Source organism: Ovis aries, chromosome 7 (assembly GCF_016772045.2).
Source record: "Ovis aries strain OAR_USU_Benz2616 breed Rambouillet chromosome 7, ARS-UI_Ramb_v3.0, whole genome shotgun sequence".
Taxonomy (NCBI): domain Eukaryota; kingdom Metazoa; phylum Chordata; class Mammalia; order Artiodactyla; family Bovidae; genus Ovis; species Ovis aries.
Window position 1 is genome coordinate 60,954,196 of NC_056060.1, and position 19,231 is coordinate 60,973,426.

At 40.8% G+C, this 19,231-nt stretch overlaps 1 protein-coding gene across 2 annotated transcripts in view; it reads right to left on the minus strand.

The window, feature by feature from the left end:
- Nucleotides 1-19,231, minus strand: part of SEMA6D (semaphorin 6D) — a 645,898-nt gene that overhangs the window by 178,663 nt on the left and 448,004 nt on the right. For both annotated transcript variants that reach the window (XM_060418647.1, XM_042252508.2), the window contains exon 4: nucleotides 2,855-2,886. The gene's annotated coding sequence lies outside the window, so the exon portion shown is untranslated. The remainder of the gene's footprint in view (nucleotides 1-2,854; nucleotides 2,887-19,231) is intronic.

The window sequence follows — 19,231 nt, forward strand, 5'->3', positions numbered from 1 at the left end:
TCATGGAGATGGTTTCTTTTCTTAAACCTCATGATCCTAGCTTCAAACATTTTTTCTGGAGCTTCTTTACCTCTTTCAGTCATCATAGAATTTAAGAGAGTTAGGGCCTCTAGATTAGGCTTCAGCTTAAGGGAATGTTGTGGCTAGTTTGATGTCCTACCTAAACCACTAAAACTTTCTCCATATCAGCAATAAGGCCATTTCACTTTCTTTTCATTCACTGGAGTAGCACTTTCAATTTCCTTCAAGAACTTTTCCATTGTGTTAATAACTGGGCTAATTGTTTGGTATAAGTGGTCTCACTTAGGGCCTGACTCTGTTTTTGACATGTTTTCCTTATTAAGCTTAATCATTTCTAGCTTTTGATTTAAAGTGAAACTTTTCCTTTCACTTGAACACTCAGAGGTCATTGTAGGGTTATTAATTGGCCCAATTTTAGCATATATTCCTAAGAGAATGAGCCCCAAGGACAGACAGAAAGAATGGGATCAGCTGGTCAGTGGGGCAGTCAGCACACACACAAGATTTATTGATTAAGTTTGCTGCTTAATGTGTGGCGTTCTTAGAGCCACAAAACAATTTCAATAATAACATTCAAAATTGCTGATCACAGATCACCATAATAAATACAATAATAATGAAAAGGTTTGAAATATTGTGAGAATTACCAAAATGTGACACAGATATGAAGTGAGCAAATGCTGTTTGGAAAAATGGCAGTGATAAGGCTTTTCAGATATAGGGTTCCCATAAACCATTAATTTATAAAAACAACAGAAAAAGCAGTATCTGCAAAGCACTATGAAACAACGTAAATTTGTATTCTGGCCTAGATGCCATGGATAGGTGAAGTCTTTAAGACATGCACCATTTTCACCTGCCATTATGCCTCTGTAATTCTTACTAGTACACCGTATCGCCACCCACACTGAGCCTACATAAACCAGTGCAAGAGCTTCCAAGGAGGCATTATTCAAGCTAACTTCCTTCCATACCAGGCAAAGACAGGAAATGGTGCATTGTATCTTTAAATGGAAGAAAACAGAAGGTCTCTGAAGGAATAATGGGATGGAGGGCCAATTTAGAATGAGATGCCAGATGGGTACCATGGACCATTATGACAATGCTTTGTTAACCTTTTCATAAAGATCTTATGCGGCTGAAGCTCTGATGTTGAGGCTCTACATGATTTGTGTATTTAGCAATGAGAAATTAAACGTTAAATGGAAAAAAAAACCACCAAAAACCTCTACCAATATTCAGTCTATCCCCACTAACCCTCTCTCTCAACATTGCTATCTATTTTCATAAGCAACTGTGTTTTGCAAATAAAATTTTTCAAAATCCTCAATCACACCCACATCCCAAAACCTGGCCTTAGTTGGAAAGCTTTGCAGCTCTGACTCAGTAGAGCTGGTTATCCTCTTTAATTGGATTGATGGCGACAATTGTAATTACCTTAGATGAGATTGCCTGTAATGTAATTATGTTTCCTTCATCAGTGTGAGCTGGACTTGTGGAATACACACAGAAGATGCCTCCAATTACTGAGAGGTTAAGGAGTACATCATATTGCCTCACAAACCATGTTTGTTACTGTTTAGGGTTTTAAAAATTACATGTGAAGCTGAAGGAATTATTCCTCTAAAGCAGGTTTTTTGACCCCAAAATACCCCTACATAGACATATAGTATACAGTGAGATGGTTATATTGTGGAGCTCTATTTTTTATTAAAAAAAAAAAAATCTTAACAGAGAGTACCAACGGCAAATCTGTTTTTTCTTGTTTAGTTACTGCTTACTGGTTATTAACAGCGATTGAATCTTGAAAAAAAAAAAAGCATACAATATGCAGTAAAGTTTAACTTGATTTTTCTCTATGGTTTAAAATTTACCATTTCTGAAAACAATATGATAAATAACAGGAGATAAATTTAAAATAGTCCTTATGAAATAACCATAATTAATACCTAGGAAGCCAGCTGCTTTGCTACAATGATGCCTCTTTCTATTTTCCAATTAACACATGGAAAACTTAAAATTTTTCAATTGAAAGCCCATCCTCGAAACAGGACAAGTCTGCCAAACGTACTACAAACACATGTCATTTAGGAGAAATGACACATAGTGGAAATCCACCCCAACCTTATCAGCTTTAGCACTGCTCTCATTTAAAATAGAGCTGCTTACAGGTTTTTTTCTTCCCAAGCATATGAAACATAGAACTTGGAAATGTGCCCTTTTGAAAAACTTATTCCTATATTCACAAACCAGATGGTGCACATCAAATGCATCCTGATTTCCTAATGAAATAAAAAAAGGGTTCCTATTGTGTTCTTTAACAAGATTAATGCATCCTCAACTGCTAGTTTTGACAGATACTCCTGGAAAGTTGAACAACTTGGTGAATGCTGTTCTGCTGGACCTGGACCACAAGGCCTCACCAAATGAAGAGCTGGCGTCATGCTCAGGAAAGCTCTGCTTTTCAGTTCTTCCCAGTAGGATCCAGGATTGAAGCAAGCTCTACCACAGCTGCTCACAAAGAAACCTTCCGTCCTTGAACATCAGAGACCAAGGGAAAGAATCTGCTGTCTCATAAAAGGGCTAACCAAACAAGAAAAAGTATCTCTTCTCTCTCGACCTCTCTCTCTGTGGTCTACTCCTTAGTCAGGCCATTGAGCCATTTTCGTAGGATGCTTTCATCACAAACACCACTAATAAAAGCCTAATTCGGGGCACTATTTGAATGTCACACTCACGACTATGAGACACTGCCGAGTAAAAATATATTCAAAGCCAATAAAATTATGCTTGCTTCTTCCAACAAATTAGAGAAGAATATAATGCTGTTTACCTTGGAGAAGGTTGGTTTGTACAGCCAAAAACCTGAAAAAAGAAAAGAGAAACGGATTAACCCTATTACTTCTAACCTTGCCACCATGATACTACATTGAACATATCTGCGGTATGCCTATTAATTTAGTAAATCCATATGTCAATTTTTCTCTTGCTGGAAGTAATAGAAAGGTTTAAGCCAAGCTGGAGTCTAACTTAAATCCATTTTTTCTATTTAATTTCACTATAAAGTCTGGAATAAGTTCAGATGAGGAAAAGCATCCACCAGCACACTTGAGGAAAAAACTATGGCAGGCTACACAGGGTGGTTTAAAACTTTTTTTTTTTTTTTAACTTTTAACCACTTGAGGACTTCTGGTCTGCTATATCTTATTTTATCTCGCTACTGAGATGAGAAAATTTCTTTGTGCTGAGACATCCTGTTTCATGAAATTCAACATCATATCTCATTTTTCTTCATGAACTGCTCTAATTTAACAGTTAGGCTAGAAGAGAATGTACTACCAACAGGTTCAGACATATAATACCCTAAACCTGAAAATAACAAGTTGGAAGCATCACAGGCTACACAGTAAATCAATTATTTTTCCATCAATTCTATAAGCCTAAGAGTCTGAAAATTGAAGGAAGGTAGTTTTGAACAGCACTATTCAAAAGCTGTTGCTGAGTTAGATGTTCAGTTAAGCTGAACACCATGTCTTATTCTCAGTTTGCTCTGCAGAATGTAAACATTTTACATTTTAAATATGTGTATCTTAGAACTTTTAGGCTAGAGAGACTCAATTAAAAGTAACACCAGTATCACCAAGTTATGTTAAAGTTAATCAATACTCCAGGATTTGAAAAAAGTTTCCCCAAATGTCACACAATTCCCTGGGACCTGGGAGCTTTTCTTTCCTTAAGGTATGAAACTATTTCTCCTCATGGTGTTTTATCATTAAAAAAATGTGTTTAGCAAACTGGTACCAAATCAATCAAAAGGTTAGCATTCTTTTTATTTTGGAGCCCTTTCTTAATGGGCAAAAATTGATTGATTAGTTCACCTAGAACATTCTTAGCCTTAGGGCAGAAACAGCACTTTGTTCACAAATAGTGGACTGGATTTAAACAAGAAAAAGAAAATCAACATTCAAGAATACAGTGAACTTCAAAAATGGAAGAAAATAAATGCTCAGGAGCTCAGCGATAAAAGAACGTGCCTAGAACTCAGGAGATGCAGGAGATGCTGGTTTGATCCCTGAGTCAGGAAGATCCCCTGGAGAAGGAAATGGCAACTCACTCCAGTATTCTTGCCTGGGAAATCCTATGGACAGAGGAACCTGGAGGGGTACAGTCGTGGGGTCGCAAAGAGTCAGACAAGACTGAGCTACTAAACACACACGCATAAGGCCTGAAAGCATACTGAAATTCTTACATATTTGAAATCTCACATTTAAGTTGTATTGAATTGTTAAGTGTATACTGCTGCTCTATCTTAGTTGGAAATGTATTTATATGATGACATGTAAATTTATCTGGATAGTTTAACTATCAGCTTAGTTTCTCTAAACTACATATATTTTTGAGGAAAAAAAATTAAGGTTCTTCCCCAATAAATCCACAATTTCTACTACTCCTGTCCACCCCTAGTTCCAAACTGACTTCAAAACTACTTTCAGGAAGAGGCTTCCTTAAGTGGAAAGTTTGCTGATCTTTCTGAAACAGCAGGGCTTCCCTGGTAGCTCAGCAGTAAAAAAATCTGCCTGCAATGCAGGAGATGCGGATTTTACCCCTGGGTTGGAAAGATCCCCTGGAGGAGGGCATGGCAACCTACTCCAGCATTCTTGCCTGGGAAATCCCATGGATAGAGGAGCCTGGCTGGCTACAGTCCATGGGGTCACAGAAGAGTTGGACATGACTTAGCAACTAAGCAACAGTGACAGAAAAGGCAGGCGATGAAAGACAGAAGCAACCAGCTCCTTGTCACTGGCCATAATAAAGTAAGAAGAACTACCAGAACCTAGCAATAAGAATCCTCTTTTACTCTGACCCTGTTCTATTATTTATTGTTTGGGCAGCTGGAAGTACCAGGTCCCCTAGCACAGTCATTTATATTGTAGGGAAAGTGGTTTTTAAATTTAAGTGTGCATGAGAGTCCCTAAGGGGAACTTATTAAAAATGCAGATTCCTGAGCTCTAGCTCAGCTCTATTAAATCTGAATCTCTAAAGGGTTAGTGCCTGGGAATGTTTATTTTCAATAATTTTCTGGGTGACTTTGATCGAATGGTCATTTTGAGAAATACAGACTTAGGAAGACAGGAGAAGTGATATCAGTCTGTACCAAGTGCCAGGTCTCAGATGGGTAGGGCTGTTATATTGATATCCCATCTCAGAATACATTCAATATTTATGTTTGAAAAATAGTATACAGAACATAAGTACAGTATGTTCTTTACTTGCAAATGTTTTTCCTTTTCCTTTACAATTTCCAAATAGATAACTGACCTGCCTTAGCATTATATTGTTTTGGTAATGTATAAATCACTGAAAAATGAGAAAGTTTAAGTAAGACAACTCTAATTAAAGTGGCCCTTATTTATTGTTTAACTTCAAGTAAGTCATAGAATCCTTGAAATTTATAGCTGGATGGACTTCAGAAAAAAAAACAAAAAAAAAACTTAGTCCAATCATTTCATTTTTCCAAGTGAAGAAGCTTCCATGCAGAGAGATTAACTAACTTTAGGATTACTTTATAAATGGGGGTGATCCAAAAGATTAATGGAAAATTTTAGCTGTGATCTTGAATGATTTCCATGTATCTGCTTAATGTTTACCCTTTCTCAGTTTAGATGGAAATATTCACAAAAAGAACTATGTTAGTAAATACGATTAATCATAATCAATCATGTACTGTCTTGGATTTGCCTAGAACCAAAATACTGAAATGGACACATGGCATCCTGCTGGTTCTAATTTTCTAACAATTCATTAACTATTTCATGCTTTGCTTGTGACAGCACAAACCTTTCAACCTCCTATTATAACTGATGTTATGAAAGGCACCAAAGTGTCCAAATACGTGCCATGAGGTCTGGAGTGTGATGGTCATTTCCAACAACCATAGGGTCTGCATAAATTATAATAAGCATATTATTATCATTTTCTTTGTAACAGCCTCAGAACTTTCTTTATCTATAAACACTGGTTTTGGACTAGATAGTATCTAAGAATCTAACAGTATGATACAATTAAGCTAAAACAAAAGGATGGATATAAAGATGCCAAGTTTTAATTTAAAACATAAAAACATTTGAGAAATGATTATCTCTCCCATCACCATCATTTTACTGAAAAGGAAAATTTTAACCTCAAAGCATAGGAAATACATAATTTCAAAACAAAGATAACCTAAAAAACTCAGCTTAGTAAAGTACTACATTGTCCTTACGTTCTCCATATTGCTATAGATTCCGAATCATTATCATGGACCCAGTGCCAATCAATGAGCTATACTTTGGGAACCACTTCTGTAAAGTTCTTCGACAAAGAACTTAGAGTCAGCATTTTCCTGGGTTTATCTCACCCAACATTCATCCCCTGAGATGCTTCTAAATAAAAGATTTCCTGGTTTTAGAGCAAAAAGATGTAGTGCTGGTGGTACTTTACAGTATAACCCCTTTCAGAGATTCTTAGTGAATAATGTATGTTCAGAGTTCTCTTGGAATAAAGAAAACGTTACCTTTATTTCCTCTCTCATTTAAAAAAATGATATCATTTACCCCAGGAAACATTTTTTTTGCACACAGCACCTATTCACATTCTACAAAACTAGTATTCTGAATATCACATTCTCAGAGTAGTCTATAATTTTCCTGAAATCAACTCCACATCCTGACCTGCCAATTACACCTATAGGACCACCCTTCTCCCACTCCCCAGTGGTGACTTTGGAGGAAGCTTTGACCTACACTCAAGAAGTATTAGTTAAGTGAACTGGAAGCGAGCCTAAGACTGCAGGCAGCAGGCTATCAGGCAAGTTCAGAATAAAGCCCTGTGAGGAGGAAGACTTGGTGTTCATGAGGGAGATGGTATCCTCCCATGCCCATTAGAGAAACTCATGTGTCTTAGGCCCTCTTTCTTCCTGATCACTTCAGCAGGTTCAGCTGTGTGTAAGGACACCAAAATAACAGTGACATAAACAAGGTAATGTTAATTTTTCTCTCATATACACAATCACCTACATAGTCTTGAGCAGTGGTTCTCAAAGTGCAGCTCCAGGGGAGCAGCGTCAGCATCACTGGGACACTGTTAGAAATGCAAATTCTTTTCGTTGTTTTCTTTCTTTAAATTTTTTATTGGAGTATAATTGATTTAAAATGCCGTGTTAGGTTCTGCTGTACAGCAAAGTGAATCAGTTATACATATGCATATGTGCACTCTTTTTTTTAATCAATGGATTCTTTTCCCATATAGGTCATTACAGATTACTGACTATAGAGTTTCCTGTGCTATACAGTAGGTCCTTATTAGTTATTTATTTTTATATAGTATATTGTGTGTATGTCAACTCCAGGCTTCTCTGGTGGCTCAGCAGTAAAGAGCCTGTCTGCCAATGCAGGAGACGTAAGCGATCTGGGTTCAGTCCCTGAGTTGGGAAGATGCCCTGGAGGAGGAAACGGCAACCCACTCTAATATTCTTGCTGGGAAATCCCTTGGACAGAGAAGCCTGGCTTCTTGAAGTCCATGGGGTTAACAAAAGAGTTGGATATGACTTAGCAACTAACACTGAGTTCTTCAGCCATTGGCCTGGTTCAGGCACTCCAGCAACTCCACCTGGATGGCTGTGATGGCTGTCTTCTAATGGTCTCTGTCATGTCCACTGATTCTCTTCAACTTGGCTCATCCCACCTAACCAGGGGGCTATCTTCCTTACAACGTAATTTGCTGTCTCTTTCTTACTAGACTATCATTTGATTCCCCATGGCCAAAACCTGAACTCTGCAAGGAAGGTCACAGAGTCTTTCCAATTCTGGCACTTCTCTTTCTTCTTCATTATCCCTCATCCCCTCATCTGGACACCTTCTAGATCCCAGCTGCAGTAAATACTGTTTCCAGAACCTACCACACCTCCCTCCACGGTTTTACACATGCTGTTCCCCTTTCTGGAATGTTTGTGTTCATGCTCCTCTACACACACACACACACACACACACACACACACACTCACACACACTCATACACTCACACACATGCACTCAGACACAATCTTTTTCAACTGATAAACACCTGCTCGTTTTTCAAAACCTACTCTACACACCAGTTCTTCAGGGCCTTTCTCCACTTCCCCATGCTTGGTTACTTACTTCCTTGTGTTCCCATTGTTATTCCTACTTATTCTAGAATATTTAGCACACTGTATTTTAATTTTTTGTGTACAAATCTGCCTCCCAGATTTGATGGGGAGATTCTTGGAAGCAGGTACTGCTACTTATTCAGTAAACATTAAATGTCCATTGTGTGCCTGGAAGTTTATATCCTGAGGACTAGGGCCTAGCACAGTGTCAGTGTCTGATGGGTACCCAATAGTGGCTAATTCAAAGCATGAATGCAAGAATGTTTTCTGTAAATTCTCTCCAGGATGCAATGATTATAATATACCTGTGGGTGTTCTTGAGAAACATACATAGAAGCATATTAGTAATGTATTAAATCTGCTAAATTCAGCAGTGAGAAAATATTTTCAGAATAAGTACTGGCCTTTAAATAGCAGAAGAAGGGAATTCTCTGGCAGTCAAACGGTTAGGACTCCATGTTTCCAGTGCAGGGTGCACAGGTCTGATCCCTTGTTGGGGAGCTCAGATCCCATAAGCATCCAAGTGTGGCCAAAAAAAAAAAAACCTTAAAAAATAATAAAGAGCAAAAGAAGAAGAAGGAGGGAAATGAGAAAAAAAACGTGGGATCAGGGCAAAGATGTGAAGTTTCTATGCTCAAAGCAAGGAATGTATTTGTACCTGGGAACATAGGGGAAAACAAGTCCTCTAACAGTGATTTGAGCTCTACAGAGAAACAAATATTATCCTTCCAAGTTTGTAAGACTTAATGGCACTTGTCCCTTGTGCTGAGCAGGAAATGGTGAATTACGTTGTCTGTGCACAGATGAATTTAAATTCCCACAGGCACAGTTCACTATGATGCCACTTCACCCTGAAATCTTTCCTTTCAATTTCTTGAAAGAAGGGAGAATATCCTGATGCGTGAAGCTTTTCTTCTGATTATTTAAAAAATAAAAGTCTCTCCAGGCAATTGTCCAAGCCCAAGAGCTTAAATGAAAATGCTCATTTTGAGAATTTCTCATGTAATTCCCTGTTTGGATTGAAGGTAAAGACCTTTTCTTGCCTAATTATGGGACAGAGAGTAATAAATGCTTCTAAAATTCCAGACCAAGTTGGAATCAAGGACACTTAGCAGAGACAAGTGGTACTGTTATGGCTCCCAGGAATAGGCAAAAGGGAAAGCCAATTTTTTTATGATCTGTCCTGTGCCAAGATCTAGCTTTGTTTATTCGATCAGTGAATCCATTCTGGAAGGTTATGTTCATTACGGCACTTTGTCACTAATCGGATAAAGGAAACAACCAATGTGATTGCCAATACTGTTACTTTTTGGAATGAACCAAGCAATATATATACAGTTATGATAAATAATTGTTGGATGTAAAATATTATGGACGATAGTTACAATTTGCTTGTCAATGATGGAGCTACTATACAATGCAAATAAAAAAATTCCACAATCTTTCCATAATTTTCATGAAGGGCTCTTCTAGATGGAAAATTTTATTTATGTAATTTTCATAGGATATAATTTGACATAGACTCTGTCTCCTAAGCAAAGAGTGTGTTGTAAACACTCTATTTAGCTTGCAATTACCATACAGTTAAATGACTAATCACAGAAACTCACTCCATGGTCATTGACAAAAATGGCCATGCTTAACAAATGAAATTAACACTGAGAAAAACAAATCTGCCTCTTCCCCACACCCAGAAAGTCAATCACATAAAATTGCCTCAAATATGACAATTCTGTGATGAGACACAGTTAATCTGTGCTGTCTGAGCCAGAAAATTTTGTATCTTAGGTCCTGATTTTTCCACTCCAAGTACAGCTGAATGCAGTGAAGAAGGATGGGGAGAACTCATTCACAACAAAGGGTAAGACATTTTCTAAGTATGTTTGGATGAGGTGCTTGAACTCTATTTCACAACATTTTTCATCCCCACTAACCCTTCTCTTATATCCTACCAAATAAAAAGATTGATTCTTAATGAAAGGTACTTATGAAACAAGGACCATATTTTTCTAGCTCCCAATACCTTGATTTTAGAAATAACATCTAGTTCATGTTAGAGACTTCTGTTAGGGCTGGAAAACTCAGAAAATGTCACCAAGAATGCCATGAACCGCAGGAAACAGCTGCTGCCCCCTGGATTTCACTCCCATTCATGCCGAGTTTTATCTGAAAAGGTACTGGGGTCTTTTGGCATATGTTGATTATAGTTAGCTCTTTTTTCCATGCTCTATTGTGGCTCTTCCAAAATGTCACTATTCCCAAGTTCTCTCCCTACCACATTTCTTATCGGTGTCAGCAGATAATCTTGCTTCTCCAGACGCAGGGACACTAGAAGCCAGTACATAGCAACTCTCCCAACATGGTCAAACTTCTGTACCCACCTCCTCATCCCTTTCTTCATCTATACATTTTCTGTGTCTTCACCCATCCTCACCTGCTCCTATCCTGATACAATGAAAAAGATGTTTCTCCCACAGCCTAAAACTGAACCCTCTAACTAAATCCTGATTCTATCCTCTCAGAATTCTTCTCTTCTGAATTTTCAACTTTTAGTACCTCTTTCCCATCCATACCTCAAGTCAAAAAGTAAATGAAAACTTTTCATTAACCTTTCTACTCCTTAGAAATCAAATTTCCTTAAAGAATTGCTTCCAGCTTGCATGTTGTGTCAGCCAGCCCACAAAAATGACCCTACAATGGTTCATTGGTCTTCAGGTCCTTATTTTGTTCCCTCTCTCTGAACTGGCCATGTGATTCACTTTTGGGGCCAACGGATGCAACAAAGGGACATTGTATAACTTCTGAGATTAGGTCAAGAGAAATTTTGCACTTTCTACCAGGGTATCCTGGAACCTGCTCTAAGGGAAGCTAGTCACCACGCAAAAAGCCCAACTAGCCTGAAATTGCTGTGCTCTTAGGAAATCCAAACTGTCTATGTGGGGAGGTGTAAAGAGAGAATGAAAGGGCTGCCTGTCTAGCTTCCAGCAGTTCCTATCAACCCAGGTGAGCACCTGCCATTGGAATGAGAAGCCCTCTTGGACTTTAAGCCCAATAGAACCTTCCAATTGTTCTGGCCCCAGTCAAGATCTGACTGCAACCACATGAGAGATATTGCACAAGTTTCTGAGGGCTGCTGTAACAAAGTAGTAACATACATAAACTGAGTACCTTAAAACACCTGAAGTTTATTCTCTCATCGATCTGGAGGCAGGAAGTTTGACGTGAAGGTATCAGTAGGGCCGTGCTCCCTCTGAGACTCTGGGAAGAGTCTTTGCCTTTTCTGAGCTTCTGGTGGGGGGTTCATGAGCACTGATCAATCCTTGACTTTCTTGGAATTGCAGCTGAGTTCCTGCCTCTGTCATAACTTGGCATTCTCCTTGAGGGTTTTATAAGGAGACCAATCATGTTGAACTAACACTCCACTCTACCCCGGGAAGATCTCATCTTAACTAATTGTATCCATAAAGACCCTGTTTCTAAATAAGGTCACATTCTAGGCACTGGGGGTTAGGATTTCAACATATGTTTCTAAGGGACAAAATTCAGCTCGTAATAGACCTCAGTCTAGAACCACTCAGCTGAACTCATTCAATCCACAAAACACGAGAATAATCATAATGATTTAAAAAAATACAGGGTCAAGTAAAGTGTGATAAAGCAAAATGCAATAAAACAAGGTATGTCTGTACATTTACCTCCCTTTCTTACTGAAGTCTATCAAAATAACCAAGAGACTTTGTATGCAAGAATCACTTCATCGAATCCCTGAAAAACAAAGGCTGATATCAGCATACCAGAAACTTGAAGGATTTCTGAATAATGCAAAGCAGAGTTAAATGGAAAGAGAAAGTAAAATCTCAGTCAAGAGACTGGAGACAAGATGGTCGAGGAGTAGGTGGACGCAGAGTACATCTCTCTCCAGGGATGCATGAGGAATGCATTTCAGAGGCAGAAGATACCACGGAGCACAACCTGTGAGTGGGCAGGAGTCTCTGACCACCCAAAAGAAACATGTAGATCTGCACAAAACTTGATTGGATGAAGGAAGGAAGGGAAAATGAGGAGGGGAATGAGCAGGGTCAGATCTGCACTTGGAAGGCGGGGGAGCTGAAGCAGGGGTAAGAGGCCCACATTGGGACAATCGGTTGGGACAGAAGGGAAGCATTTGAGGCTGTCAGAGAATACGGCAGGTCATCTGTGACGGTCTGAATGGAATGAGAACCACACGGACAATCTGTGCTGTGGCCCTATGTACTCTGGACAGGGATGTAAGTCACCAGAAGGCACAGTGGCTGGGAGCTGGAGCGTAGGGATTGGAAAGCAATCGCAGAGCAAGACTGCTGTTAACTGCGGGGAGATGGCCCGAGGGAAAGGGAGGGAGAGAACACCCTGGAGAATGCCTTTGGAGGAAAGCTGGGCAGCCGTGGAGGCAGGGCACTATTGCTGAGCCATGTACAGGGTTGGAGCCATTACTGTAGCCTCTCTCTCCCCATATGCCAGCACTGGCAGCTGACCAACAAAGACCCCAGAGAAGGCGGCCCTTTGAGTTCCTGCTGCCCCAAGCAATAGAGAGGGACCAGTCAGAGAGGCCCTTTGAACCCCAGCTGCCAGGGGCAAGAAAAAGATGATCACAGTGCCACATCTTCGGTGCCGGTGGCAGCCGGCTGCTCTGCGCACTTCACGCCGCAACTGCACCCACAGTAGAGCTCTAGGATACCCAGGAGTGGAGCGGCTAAGCAAGAACAAAACCTTCCTACCAGGTGCATGAGCTGCAGATTAAATCCACATGTTAACTAGGTAGACTTGAGTCTATGGAATATATAAAAGGACAATGGATATTCCCCCAAAAGAAAAGGCTCTAGCTCTGGCAGGTGTGGACACTGGAAGCAAGAATATACAGGAGTAGGGAAGGTTAGAGTCTGAGCTGTCCCCACATCAGGTCCAGAGACTAGTGCCCACCACAGAATTGGAGGACCTATTAGCTAGGTGGAAGTGGGCTGTGACTCACAGTGGGGTAAAGGATGCTGACAGCTGAGATCTAGGAAAAACATTTACTATCATTCTTACATTTTGATTCATTCTATAGTTGGTTCTGGATTTTTTTCTCTTCTCTTTTCGCCAACCAAAAAATGGGGAGAAGACCTAAATAGACATTTCTCCAAAGAAGACATGCAGATGGCTAGTAAACATGTGAAAAAATGCTCAACACTGCTTAATATTAGAGAAATGCAAATAAAAATTACAGTGAGGTAATCACATCAGTCAGAATGGCCATCATAAAAAAAATCTACAAACAATAAATGCTGGAGAGAATGTGGAGAAAAGGGAACCATCTTTCACTTTTGGTAGGAATGGAAATAGATACAGCCACTTTGGAGAACTGTGTGGAGATTTCTTAAAAAACTAGGAATAAAACTACCATATGACCCAGCAATCCCACTCCTGGGCATATATCCTAAGAAAACCACATTTCTAAAAGATACATACACTCCAATATTCTCTGCAGCACTATTTACAGTAGCTATTGCAATTGTACAATTATAGTAGATCATTGCAGCACTATTTACCGTATTTATAGTATAGGACATGAAAGCTACCTAGATGTCCATCGACATGAATGGACAAAGAAGTTGTGGTATACATTTACAATGGATTACTACTCAGCCATTAAAAGGGAACGAATTCAGTTCCAATGAGGTGGATGAACCCAGAACCTGCTATAAAGTGAAGTGAGTCAGAAAGAGAAACATCAATATCAATATGTATATGAATGCATATATACGAAATCTACAGCAATGATACCAATGAACCTACTTGCAGGGCAGGAATCGACACACAGAGAATGAGCCTGTGGACACTGTGGGGGAGGGTAGGATGAATTGAGAGAATAGCAATGAAACATGTATTGCCATTTGCAAAATAGATAGCCAGTGGGAATTTGCTGTATAACACAGGGAGCTCAGTCAGGTGCTCGGCAACAACCTAGAGGGGTGGGATGGATGAGATGTGAGTGGGGTGTTCAAGAGGGAGGGGAAACACGTATACATATGGCTGGTTCATGCTGATGTACGGCAGAAACCAACACAATACTGTAAAGCAATTATCCTCCAATTAAACAGAAATAAATGGAAACAAACAAACAACAACAACAGCAAAACAACACAGCCAGAGAATCCAGGAGAGGCTGAGGAGAGAACTTCTGAAATAGCGATAAATGTGGGAAACACCCTGGGCCTCAGAATCCACAGGATCAGGAAACTGTGAGGGTCAGAGCCAGTCTCCCTTCCCTGTGTCTCCCCCCTCGCTCATAAGAGCTGGGCAAGGTATGCTCCCTCACCTATGGACGTTACAAAATAAAGCGGAACCTTTTCTCCCATCTTAGCTTTAGGGGCCAGAAGGGCAAAGGGGCAGTTCCTTGATAGAGGCAAGGCTCCACAGACAGGAAGAAGACAAACCAGCGAGGGACACACGGCTCAATACTGGGGCAGGAACCATGAACTGGCTCCCATCCATTCACCCTCTTCTGGTGCATCACCCAAGTGCGTGGGGTGCCCTCATCCGTCAGGCCACCATCAGGCCCCGAAAGCTTAGCCTGCTCACAGGGGACCCTCATGTGATGATCCAGCCTATCCACGCACGATGTCGTTTCACCACTGACAGTGTAGCGCTGTTCTGTACAAGAGACAGCTCTAATTCAGAATTTCTCATCACTGACACTATTGACACTTGGGGCCAGACAAATCTGTGTTAGGGGAGTCTGTCCTGTGCATTATAGGAAGGACAAGCACCACCCAAAAATGCCTCCAGACATTGCCAAATCTTCCCCTACTGAGAACGATTACTTTTAATTTACAGCAAACGAGCCCCATCTTTGACTCCTTTCTTTTATTAGGAGACTATAAAACTCCATCCTGTGAAATATTGGTCATGTCTAGTTGTACCAGCCTGCTTAGCCCCTACTCCCACTTTCTAAATTCTTCCGGGGACCTGACTCTCTTACCCAGGAAGAGCTACCACGGAGGCCTGGGCTCTCAGACAGCATCCAGATGTGGGTCTTCACACAGCATTTGCAGATGCCTGCAAGCAAGGCTCTCTGCCATCTCAAACGTGTGATCTGTGATTCCAGAAACGTGCAGTTCTTGTACTAACTCAAAACTTCTCTCAGCAATGAATCTGTTTGTATTGAGCCAGAGGAGTATGGCTCACAAAAGAGGAAAGGCTGGAGCTGGCGGCTGAGAGGCAGACACCAAGGATTCGATCACTCTGAAGTTAGTGGAGGGAGAAAATTCTTTAGGGAAGGATCCAGATAGAAAAAGGGACAGGCAGACAGTGCCCACTGGACAGCTGGCTTTGCTGGAGTTTCGCTGGAGTTCACGGTTCCTCTCTGAAAAGGAAATGTCTCCAAGAAAGACAAGCTCACCTGCTTCTGGGAGGAAGCCCTGTCTCCCCAGATGCCCTGGAAATAAAGGGTCAAGTAGAAGGAGAGGTTTGGAGAGTGAAAGAAGAGACTTGATTGGGTCATGGCTGGAGTCCTTTAGGGGGATCCTTCCAGCAGGCCAACCTCCCACCCAAACCCTGGAAGTGTGTGTTAGGGGAGGGACAGGAGTCAGGAGAAGGGGCCCCTTTAAGGTTTATTCTTTCCACAGGCAGTGGGGAACGGGGAATGTCTTCATTATTTAGGCTTCTGGTTATCTTTCTTCAGGCTTTCCTATGGAAGTAGATGAACACATGCAACCACCCTTTTCAGAGGGAACACATCAGTCTGAGTTAATCAATCTTGCCTACTCAGCTCTCATTTAGCTACTAACAGCGAGCTCGCTCCAGTGGAAATGGAGAAGGGGGAGGAGATCGAGGTGTTCTATAATTCACCAAGATGTCAAAGTGCTGCTTCATTAAAATAAAACAAAAACAAATAAATTGTTATTACTCCAGAGCAGTGGGCAGCAAACTCTAAGCCCATAACCTATTGTTGTAAATAAAGTGTTATCAGAACACAGCCTCACTCACACTGTCCTTGACCACTTCCAGTGACAGAATAGATTAGCTGTGACAGAGATCATATGATCTGCAAAGTCTGAAATATTTACTAACTTGTATTTTGCATAAATACAATAAACAAAGGACAGAAATGGTATGGACCTAATAGAAGCAGAAGATATTAAGAAGAGGTGGCAAGAAAACACTCTGTATATGAACTATACAAAAACTATACAAAAGAGATCTTCATGACCAAGATAATCGTGATGGTGTGACCACTCACCTAGAGCCAGACATCCTGGAATGCGAAGTCAAGTGGGCCTTGGATGCATCACTATGAACAAAGCTAGTGGAGGAGATGGAATTCCAGTTGATCTATTTCAAATCCTAAAAGATGATGCTGTCAAAGTGTTGCACTCAATCTACCAGCAAATTTGGAAAACTCAGCAGTGGCCACAGGACTGGAAAAGGTCAGATTTCATTCCAATCCCTAAGAAAGGCAATGCCAAAGAATGCTCAAAATACTGCACAATTGCACTCTTCTCAAATGCTAGCAAAGTCATGCTCAAAATTCTCCAAGCCAGGCTTCAACAGTATGTGAACCAAGAAATTCTAGATATTGAAGCTGGATTTATAAAAGGCAGAGGAATCAGAGATCAAATTGCCAACATCCAATGGATCATTGAAAAAACAAGAGAGTTCCAGAAAAACATCTACTTCTGTTCTATTGACTATGCCTTTGACTCTGTGGATCACAGCAAACTGCGGAAAATTCTTAAAGAGATGGGAATACCAGACCATCCGACCTGCCTCCACAGAAATCTGCATGCAGGTCAAGAAGCAACAGTTAGAACTGGACATGGAACAACAGACTGGTTCCAAATTGGGAAAGGAGTACGTCAAGGCTGTTTATTATCACCCTGCTTATTTAACTTATATGCAGAGTATATCATGAAATCAAGATTACCAGGAGAAATTTCAGTAACCTCAGATATGCAGATGACACCACCCTTATGGCAGAAAGTGAAGAAGAACTAAAGAGCCTCCTGATGAAAGTGAAAGAGCAGAGTAAAAAAGTTGACTTAAAACTCAACATTCAGAAAACGAAGATCATGGCATCCAGTCCCATCACTTCATAGCAAATAGATGGGGAAACAGTGGAAACAGTGAGAAACTTTATTTTTTTGGACTCCAAAATCACTGCAGATGGTGACTGCAGCCATGAACTTAAAAGACACTTGCTCCTTGGAAGAAAAGTAATGACCAACCTAGATAGCATATTAAAAAGCAGAGACATTACTTTGCCAACAAAGGTCCGTCTAGTCAAGGCTATGTTTTTTCCAGTAGTCATGTATGGATGTGAGAGTTGGACTATAAAGAAAGCTGAGCACAGAAGAATTGATGCTTTTGAACTGTGGTGTTGGAGAAGACTCTTGAGAGTCCCTTGGACTGCAAGGAGATCCAACCAGTCCATCCTAAAGGAAATCGGTCCTGAATATTCATTGGAAGGACTGATGCTAAAGCTGAAATTCCAATACTTGGGCCACCTGAAGTGAAGAGCTGACTCATTTGAAAAGAGCCTGATTCTGGGAAATATTGATGGCAGGAGGAGACGGGGACAACAGAGGATGAGATGTTTGGATGGCATCACTGACTCAATGAAACATGAGTTTGAGTAAATTCTGGGTGTTGGTGACAGGGAGGCCTGGTGTGCTGCAATCCATGGGGTCGCAAAGAGTTGGACATGACTGAGCAACTGAACTGAACTGACTTTGCATAAAATGCTCGCCAACCCAGCTCCAGAGAACTGAAGGCCAAAGTTTTTTTTTTTTTTTTTTTTAATACCATTCAGACTGACAGTTTCTGTAGGCTATACACTTAGATCTCTTCATTTTCCAACAAATGGCGCTTTTCAGAGAGGTCTGGAATGCTGCCAGCAGGACCTGGTGTCGACCCTCAAGTCTGCAGGGCTGAAAGGTGGAGAGAGGACAGACGAGACCAGAGCTGTTCAGATGGAAGGTGTGAAGACCAGATGATGAGTCTACTTTAAAAACTCAGGATGGGGAATTCCCTGGTGGTCCAGTGGTTAGGACTCCATGCTTCCACTGCAATGGGCACAGGGGGCATGGTTCAATCCCTGGTTGGGGAAGTAAGATTCAACAAGCTATGTGGCTCAGCCAAAAAACCCAAAAGCAAGCAAACAAAAAACCAGGATGGAACCAGTTGAGAAGCGGGGTGAGGCAGGGCAGGTCGCCAGGGACTTTTCCCCACTTCCAGCCAGCCTACCTTCTCATCTCTGCTCCTCTACCTGTTGGAAGAGGCTTCCTCCCATGGTCACCCATGCAGAAAACCAAAGTCTATTTTCCCTCTCTGTTGCCCCTATATTGCCATCACCCTCTGCTCTTCCTTGCCTGCAAATCCAGATTCCCCCAGAGACTTTGCAGCCTAGCCTTCTGGCAGCTTTCCCAACCCACTGGAAGCACCCTGGGGAGAAAAGAGCAAACACACACGCATGGGCGAGGCTTGTAAGAAACCTGTCAAATATCATTTTGAGAATCTAGGCTTGCACTTAAATACAGTCCGAGCACAAAACAAGTAGCAAAACAGGGTTTTCTTTACAAATTGATGGCTACAGGGTTGGGGGACTTGTGAGTGCCTCTGTTCTGTAGGATTCTTCACTGAAGAAAATTCATTTAATTCAGTTAATCACTGTTACTATGAGCTGGCTGTTGGGGTATGCAGGAAGCTTTGCTCCTAGAATTCCAACCCATTGTGGTGTTGGTTTAAAAGTGGTTTTATCTTCCCAAAGGAAAATCTTGTTTATGCAATGACTGGACATCAGAAAATTTGGATAATACGACCCTTTGTATTGTATTTGTGTCATGCTTCACAACAAATAAAAGCACTTTCTCATAGATTACTGTATAAGGTCTTCCCAGTCAGTCTGGGAGGTAGGAAAAATTCTATTCATGGGGAAAAATAAGTAAATAAGGCTACATGAGGTTAATTGTCTTGTTAACCTTGGCTGCACTAGGTTAGTACACTAACCAAGACTTTGATTTCTAA